Source organism: Humulus lupulus, chromosome 2 (genome assembly GCF_963169125.1).
Source record: "Humulus lupulus chromosome 2, drHumLupu1.1, whole genome shotgun sequence".
NCBI classification, from domain to species: Eukaryota; Viridiplantae; Streptophyta; class Magnoliopsida; order Rosales; family Cannabaceae; genus Humulus; species Humulus lupulus.
Window position 1 is genome coordinate 9,773,845 of NC_084794.1, and position 9,155 is coordinate 9,782,999.

The following is a 9,155-nucleotide window of genomic DNA, read 5'->3' on the forward strand; positions in this document are numbered from 1 at the left end:
TTTTTCATTTATTTTTTGTTTATTGGTATATTTGAACAGGTTTTTTGTTGACGAATTTGTTGGTGAGATCAAGCTTTGGAGGATTTTATATTTGAGGTAATATTTTTTACCTTAATATATAATTAAGATATTGAACTTAGTGGAATGTAGGAATTATAAATTAATGGAGATAGGTTATGGGACTGTGTGCTGCGATGATATAAGGTTGGAATTATGATTGTGCCTATGATTATTGATGAATCATGTTGAGTGCTCCATATATGGATGTTTGTTATATGATGAATGCATGTTAGCATTATATACTTGAGAAAAGCATTGACTTATTAGTCAAGGACGACAATAGCGTTGAGTGTTGGTTGTAAAGCATTGACTTATGAGTCAAGAAGCGTGCTAAGCGCTAGTCGATATGATTTGATCTAATCAGGAGTGCATTACACGCTTGTGTCGACCCAATGGTCGTAGAAAACTAAAGTGTCAAGTACGTTGGGCCAGCTCCAAGGCTGGTTATATAGAGGATAGGGCAATGGGCCCCAGGGTGACTTATTAGTCCCAGATCCTAGGGCGCTGAGCCCCAGAGTGACTTATTAGTCATGCACTTGGGCAACGGGCCCCGATATGAATCACTTAATCATTTATTTAGGACATTTTGTCCCATATGACGTTGTAGTCATTTATATGAATGGTATACATGCATGAGTAGGGTTATTACTGCTGAGCATGTTTATTATGATATGAAATGTGTTATTCACTACTTATGAGCATGTTTAAGTTTTCTTGCTGAGCCTTGGCTCACGGGTGCTACGTGGTGCAGGTAAAGGGAAATGAAAGTTGGACCAACCATGAGTTGGAGAGCTTAGGTGGCGATGTGTACATATGCGACTGCTTGACCACCACAGCCAGGGTTTCTCAAAGGAACTAGGGTTAAACCGTATTTTTTCCGCTTAGGTCGGCGGGTTGTAACTTTTGAGTTGTAATGACCATTTTGGAACTGTAAACAACTTTGTAAAAATTATCTCATGTACAGTTTAATGTTTTTAATGAAATGTCTAGTCCTTTTAACCAAAAATTTTAACCCTGGACCAGTAATTACATTTAGATGTACGTTTATGGCCTAATGTCTCGTTTAGCGAGTTAAGCATGATTTAAAACACACAGTGTAACGGTCTTAGCTATTCAGGGCGTTACATATTTAATCAAACATTATCTCATCATTGAGATTAATTTAAACATATCACCATCTTTAACCAAAATGAGTAAAGCTCTCTTTAATCTATTCATTATTGGTGTAAAGATTCAAAATTGCTTCTCCAATTTTGCAATGTCTCCTCATTGAGACATTGAATATTTAAGAATTATTGTCACTAAAAGTTTCTCAAATATATTTCATTTGACCACACTCTAGACTCCAAGTTTATTGAGTCAATTTGTGATCACACAATTTTTGAATCCACCTTGATCAATTTTCTTGCAATGACAAGACACTTCCAATAAAATATGTAACCCCCTTCGGTTCATCTTTTATTATCTCATAAGTTGAGATGCTCAACATTTAAATGAGAAATTTTAATTTCTCAAACTATTCTTTTATTTACCAAATAAATGGTTACCAATCACATTAATAATTGTAACACCTTAATCTCCAGGGACCGTTACGGTGTGCATTTAAACAGTGCTAAACTCGCTAACCGACTCATTTGGCCATAATCGTATAACTAAGTATGATTAATGGTTTAGCGTTAAGAATTTTGGTTAAGATACAACGTTTCACTAAAACGTTTACCATATACATTGAGATCCCAATAATATAATTTAAAGGTTAATTACAACAAAATATTTACAACCAGCCGACCTAAGCGGCAAAATAGGGTTTAACCCTAGTTCCTCTTTAAACCCTCGGCTGTGGCGGTCGAGCAGCCACATATATACACATTGTCACCTAAGCCCTCCAACTCAAGGATGGTCCAGCTTTCTTTTGCCTTTACCTACACCACATAGCACATGTGAGCCGAAGCTCAGCAAGAAAACTGAATATGCCCATGAACAAGTAATAACATGTTACTAAGTCACAACAGACATGCCTAGCAGTAATAACCCTACTCATGCATGAAAGCAGGTACAAATAAATGTTTGTGAAGTCCTACGCTCTTAGTAGATGACTAATAAGTCTCCCGCTCTGAGGTACATGACTAATAAGTCTCTCTGAGGTAGACGACTAATAAGTCTCTTTGAATAGTTGACTAATAAGTCATTCTCTAAATAGATAACTGATAAGTCTATCTCTGTATAGATGACTAAATAAGTCTATCTCTGTTAGATGACTAATAAGTCTATTTCGATCATATGACTGATAAGTCCATCTCAGTTAGATGACTGATAAGTCCATCTTTGTGTAGATGACTGATAAGTATATCTCTGAGGTCCCATACCCTCCTAGCCATGTGACGTGTAGGTCACCTTAGCCTTTTGACTTTGGCTCTAAATAACTAGCCTTTAGACTAGACAAGCGCTTTTGGTTTTCATCGAACTTAAGGTCGGTCAAGCATTTCATGCTTCTGATGATAATACTTATGTCGATTAGATCTAATCTTTTCGGCTTGCGTTGAACACGCTAATATCGCTCTTGACTCATAAGACAATACCATACGACCAGTGCTCAGTACTACTGCCGAACTTGACTAATGAGTCACAACTTCACAGTTAATACTGACACCATTGTTGATTCTAACTAATAAGTCAGTACCATTCACAGATAGCAAATTGCCAAGCATTTGATATGCATTCCAGATATAAAAATAGAGCACTCAACACGCTACATCAAAAACCATGCACCCCGAATCGTACTCAAACGGTTAGTAGATTCAATCCCGAACCTTAGGAATTGAAACACCGAGCCAAAAACCCTTAAAAGTGCCCAATATATGCATCAGGAAAAGCAGGGTAGCGCTACAGCGCTGCCCCCCTAGCGCCCCAGCGCTACAACCAGAACTGGTTTGCCCTGGCTAGCACTGTAGCGCCCTCCCTTGGGCGCTATAGCGCTAGAACCAGCCCTGGTTCTTCCTCCTTCGAGTTTTCCAATTCCAACCTTAAAAACTTGGTCCCAAACATCCAAACTTAACCCAAATATCTAGCACACAAGTCCTAGACATCATAACCCAAGCAACCTTTGCCAAAAACTCCCATCAATTCTCCACTTTCAAATCAAAATCTCAACTGAAACTCAATAAGAAAAACAGAGTAAAACCAGAGTTTTAATGGCTAGAAACTCACCTCAATCTCAGAATCACACCCTCTTCAATGGTAGAACATAACCCTAGATCATCAAGGCTTGGTTCCCTAGCTTGAATCTTCAATTGGGGTTCAAAATTTCAAAGAAAGAATGGGAGAAGAAGATGATTGGGAGAGGAAGAAATGATACTTTGTTTTCTATAGCCTTCTAAGCTTCTAATGGCTGATATATATCCTTTTGGGTCAAAAGACTAAAATACCCTTAGGTCATTTAAAGTCCTCTTAAGGCTACCAAGGGCAAAATCGTCATTTGTCCTATATCTCGAATCATAATTAACGCCCTCCAATTCCTGTTATTCCCAATATTCTCAAATGCTAATAAATCATATCCCATTACCCTTTAATTCCTGATAATGAACTAATCCTCAAATTACCCCGAGACTCAACCCGAGCTCCGAAATTAACCCCGTTATGACCAAACCGATAACTTGCATTCAAAGATCGTCTCATGCCGAATGGCTCGAACAAATCCACATTATAATGTGGTATTATTCATAATTCACCAACATGCATGAATATATACAAATATGCCTTCAACGGGCCAAATTACCAAAATGCCCTTATAATGAAAAGTGGACTCATATGCATGCATTTATCATCATATAATAATATAATTCACATAATCATGCATATAATCATTTAATGGCATAATAAATCAATTATGACATTCTCAGCCTCCTAATCAAGGTCTTAAACCTTATTAGGAAATTTGGGTCATTACAATAATCATATTATATGGCTCTTTATTTATATGTAAACAGAAATTACAAATATCATTCACATATGATTTCACATTTCTATTGATTCACAAAATCAATTTATTTATACATGTCATATAAAACTCATAAAATTTTCATTATAATAATTTCTCATTATCACAAAATAAGACAATTATATAACGCCCTACTACCCAGGGACCGTTACTCTGTGTATTTTAAATAGTGCTAAACTCGCTAAGCGTGTCATTTGGCCATCATCGTGTAACTAAATGTGATTAACAATTTAGGGTTAAAATTTTTGGTCAAAGATACAACGTTTCACTAAAACGTTTACTATATACATTGGGATCCCAAAATACATTTTAAAGGTTAATTACAATAAAAGAATTACAACCAGCTGACCTAAGCGGCAAAATAGGGTTTAACCCTAGTTCCTCTTTAAACCATCGGTCGTGGTGGTCGAGCAGCTGCATATGTACACATCATCACCTAAGCTCTCCAACTCAAGAATGATCCAGCTTTCCTTTACCTTCACCTACACCACATAGCACCCGTGAGCCGATGCTCAGCAAGAAAACTCAAACATGCTCATAAGCAGACAATAACATGTCACAAAATCATAGTAAGCATGCCTAACAGTAATAACCCTATTCATGCATGCAGACAAGTACAAATAAAAGTTTATGGAGTCCTGTGCCCTGAGTAGATGACTAATAAGTCTCTCTAGGGACCTGCGGCCTGAATAGATGACTAATAAGTCTCTCTGGGGACCTGCGCCCTGAATAGATGACTAATAAGTCTTTCTGGGGACCTGCACCCTAAATAGATGACTAATAAGTTTCTTTGGGGTCCTGTGCCTTAAATAGATGACTAATAAGTCTCTCTGGGGTCCTGTGCCCTAAGCCATGTGACATTCTAGTCACCTGAGCCTTTTAGCCCTGGCTTTGAGTAATTAGCCTTAGGCTAGCCAAGCGCTTTAGTTTTCTTCGACCAATAGGTCGGTCAAGCATTTAATGCTCATGTTGATTAGATCTAATCATTTCGGCGTGCGGTCAGAACGCTAATGCCGCTCTTGACTCATAAGTCAATTCCATACGACCAGCGCTCAGTACTATTGCCGATCATGACTGATAAGTCAGTGCTTCCCAACCAATACTAAACACTATTGCCATTTTTTACTAATAAGTCAGTGTCATTCACAAGTAAGCAATGTTGCCAGACATTTACAATGCAACCAATGTCCATATATAGAGCTCTCAACATGCATCATCAATAACCATGCATGTGACACATAATATATAATGTATAATATATAATAATGATATTTTATAATATTTAAATTTAAATTTATATATTTAATAAATATCTATTTCTAATAACTTGTAAAAGTATATTCCATGAAATATGTGTAATATTTCCATTAAAGTTAATAAAAATAACGGTTAAAACTAATAATTTTTGTTATCTATACACTTTGTATATAGAAGATGTAAACAAAACTCTATTAATATACCATTTATTCAAAATTAAAAAACGTGAATAAAATAAAAATTGGTTATTCTCATTTCGGAAAGGGAAAGAAAAAAAGTGTTATATTGTTAAATGTTATAAAAATAAAAGATTTAAAAAAAAAAAAGGTATACGACAATTTATATATATATATAGGACAATTATTTTATAAGGGCTTCACTTTAAACCCTACCGGTGGGGCTCTCAGTGTTTTTCGACCCGTGAACAGTTTTTGGCGCGACTTTTTTTATGACCGTGTATATTGTAGCTATTTAGAGCATCTTGCAAATTTTCAGAAAATTCCGAATAGTTTACAGTACCAAAAACTAGGTTCAAACATGTTGTTTTCCACGCGCATAAAAAAATTAGTCACGCGTGCAACAACATGTTTGAACCTAGTTTTCGATACTATAAACTATTCTCCTATATAGGGGAATTCTCTCATAGGGGCTTCACTTTAAGCCCTACCAGTAGGGCTCTCAGTGTTTACAACCCGTGAACAGTTTTCGGCGCGATTTTTTTATGACTGTGTATATTGTAGCTACTTAGAGCATCCTGCAAATTTTCAGAAAATTCCGAATAGTTTACAGTACTGAAAACTAGGTTTAAACATGTTGTTGCACGCGTGACTAATTTTTTTTATGCGCGTGGAAAATAACATGTTTGAACCTAGTTTTCAGTACTGTAAACTATTCGGAATTTTCTGAAAATTTGCAAGATGCTCTAAATAACTACAATATACACGGTCATAAAAAAAAGTTGCGCCGAAAACTGTTCACGGGTCGAGAAACACTGAAAGCCCTACCGATAAGGCTTAAAGTGAAGCCCCTATAGAAGAATTGTCATATATATATATATATATATATAAAAAGTATATTTTTATGAAAAAAGTTTCTAAGAAGTTAAGTTCGTAAGTCGACCACAATCTTAATTGGTTTTATGTTGCCCAGTATCAATATTAGTTCATGTACAATTCTATTAAAAGAATTGTGCCTAACAATTAATTTCTAAGTTTAATTTGAATATAATTTTTTTTTTCTGAAATTCCGTCACATTAATCAGTTACAATAAAAAAAGTTGTAACCGGTTACAATTTTTCTCAGTTTAAGAGTAGTAACTAGTTACATACAGGCCTGTGTTTTTTTTATTTTTTTGGTTCCGGACTTGTAGCTAATTAGCACTCTCAAACTAAGTAATATTGTAACTGATTAGAGTGTTAACTGGTTATAGTGACAAGATTTTGCATATTTAAAAAAAATCAAATCCAAAATTCAATCTAGAAATAAGAAAAATTCAGCCCAATTACTGTGTAATGTTTGTAACCGGTTATCACTCTTAAAACTATATCAATTTTTTTTAATTGGTTACCATTCTAAAAACTATTACTAGTTGCTTTGTGGTGATTGTAACCAGTTACCATTCTCAAAACTATATCATATCTTTTAATTGGTCACCATTCTAAAAACTGTAACTAGTTACTTTGACATTGATCCTTACTGCTTTCATTCTCTCATAAAAGCTCTCCAAAATAGCTTCAACATATTATATATATACTATTAGCTTCATCAATTACAATATATTTGAGTACAAATTAATGCATGCAGGGACTTGATAGAACATGAACCAACTTTAGAAGAAGAGAATATCCTTTTAAAATTTAAATCATATTACCAAGAACTTTATTCCAAACATGTTTTACTTTATGTTAGTTTGTGGTAAAGTGGTTTTCTTAATGTACCAAATAAAAATGGATCAATTTGACATTGAACTCATACTTTCATGATGAATAGTACATGTTATTTTGACTAGAACAATTAAAGATTGTGAGAATGGTAGTTATATTTGGAACGAAAATATTCTATTTAAAATCGATGGTTGAGAAAGATGATATTGGATACCAAACCTTATATTTTCTATAATACCTACTGTACTCTTTCTTTTTTTGTCTACATATGTGACAGTCAGAATCCTGTGATCCGTAGGATGAAAGACTAGGTAAAATACTGTGCAATCTCACATTTTTTGGGGAAGGTCAAGTGTGGTGATTCTAAGACTGTGTAAGTATGGGACTACACAATTGAAGATGGCTTAAATTGATTGATGGGTACTACCTATCCCAACAATAAGCATATTCTTTTCAGTAGCTCATCACTTGAGAACTCTAAAGTTAAACGTGTTTGACCTGGAGTAGTCTCATGATGGGTGACCTCCTGTGAAGTTTTCCCAGGAAGCGTACGAGTGAGGACAAAAGACGCTGGAAAGACTCGTGATAGTTTGTAGGGCCCGTCGTTATTCCAGGAAGCAATCATAGTGACGTATGGCGTTACAACATATCTTTTGGGACATAGACAAATAAATGTCATATAGAAGGAATAATAATAATAATAATAAGATGTCCATCGAGTGTATGTATTTTTCTTATTAAAATGTCTTTCACATCTCTATTAATATTTCTCAGCTGAATTTCTCTACATCTCTCTATTCATATTCACATGCATGATGATATATCTATTATTATGGTAAAAGAAATGTATATGCAATACAATGTATTATTGGTCTTGGATTGATATTGTTATATAATTGATGAATAAATGATCAATTCAAAGTCCATTATTGGGTTCAATTTTAAGAAGCTATTGGGTTAGGCTATGTGTGAACTCAAATAAATAAAGCACGAAACTAAAGATCTAGAGCCAACTAATGTTACAAGATCATATAATAATAAATTAACATATAATATGTGCCACCTAACACAATTCATTTCATTGAAGGACATGAGGAGAGACTTGTTTCATTAAATCATTATATTTGTAAAATTTAAAATAAAAAACTGAAAATATGAGAAAAAAGAAAAGCATTAAAAACAGTTTGGAAACTTATTTAAACATAAGAAAATTAACTAATAAAGTCAAAAATTACAAAACTACTATTATAAAATAATACAACTTAATAATTATACAAAAAATTATGGCTTATTTTTTAAAGTATACATTTTATATGGGAAGTAAAAAGTCATATATTTAAAGAAAAAATAAATCCATGAAAACATTAATAAAGTGAAATTCTCATATAAATAGTTAAGTGATAAGAAAGCTATATGTAGTATAATTTCTATTATTTTTCAGTTAATACAAATTACGGTATATTTCAAATATATTTAATAATTACAGTTACAAATGTAAATTTTTCATTTTTTTTGAGAAATTTACATTCCTTACTGTTTTTATAATTTAATTACAAAAATTATGTACAAAATTTTATTTACAAAAAGACATTGCCACGCCATAAAAAAATACTGGATTATAAAAGTAATATACATGAATTTGAAACTTTCCTGAAATCCTATTTTCCCTATTTTTCTGTGTTTAAAAAAGTAACTGTTTACATAAAATATTTGCATGATGACGTGGCACAATCGAGGCGCACGTGGATAACACATGACTTATTATTGCTAGAGAACTGGTCGACCAACGATCAAGTAGTAAAAGGAAAATTAAGCAGCTCGATGGACGCAAGGAATATACTGAACAGTAAGGAAGAAAATGTGCTGACATATGCGGCAAGATCTGATCGTAGGAACTGAGCTAGAATTCAAATACAGTTATGAATTGGATATTTCTAAGATATTTGATCATCTTTATA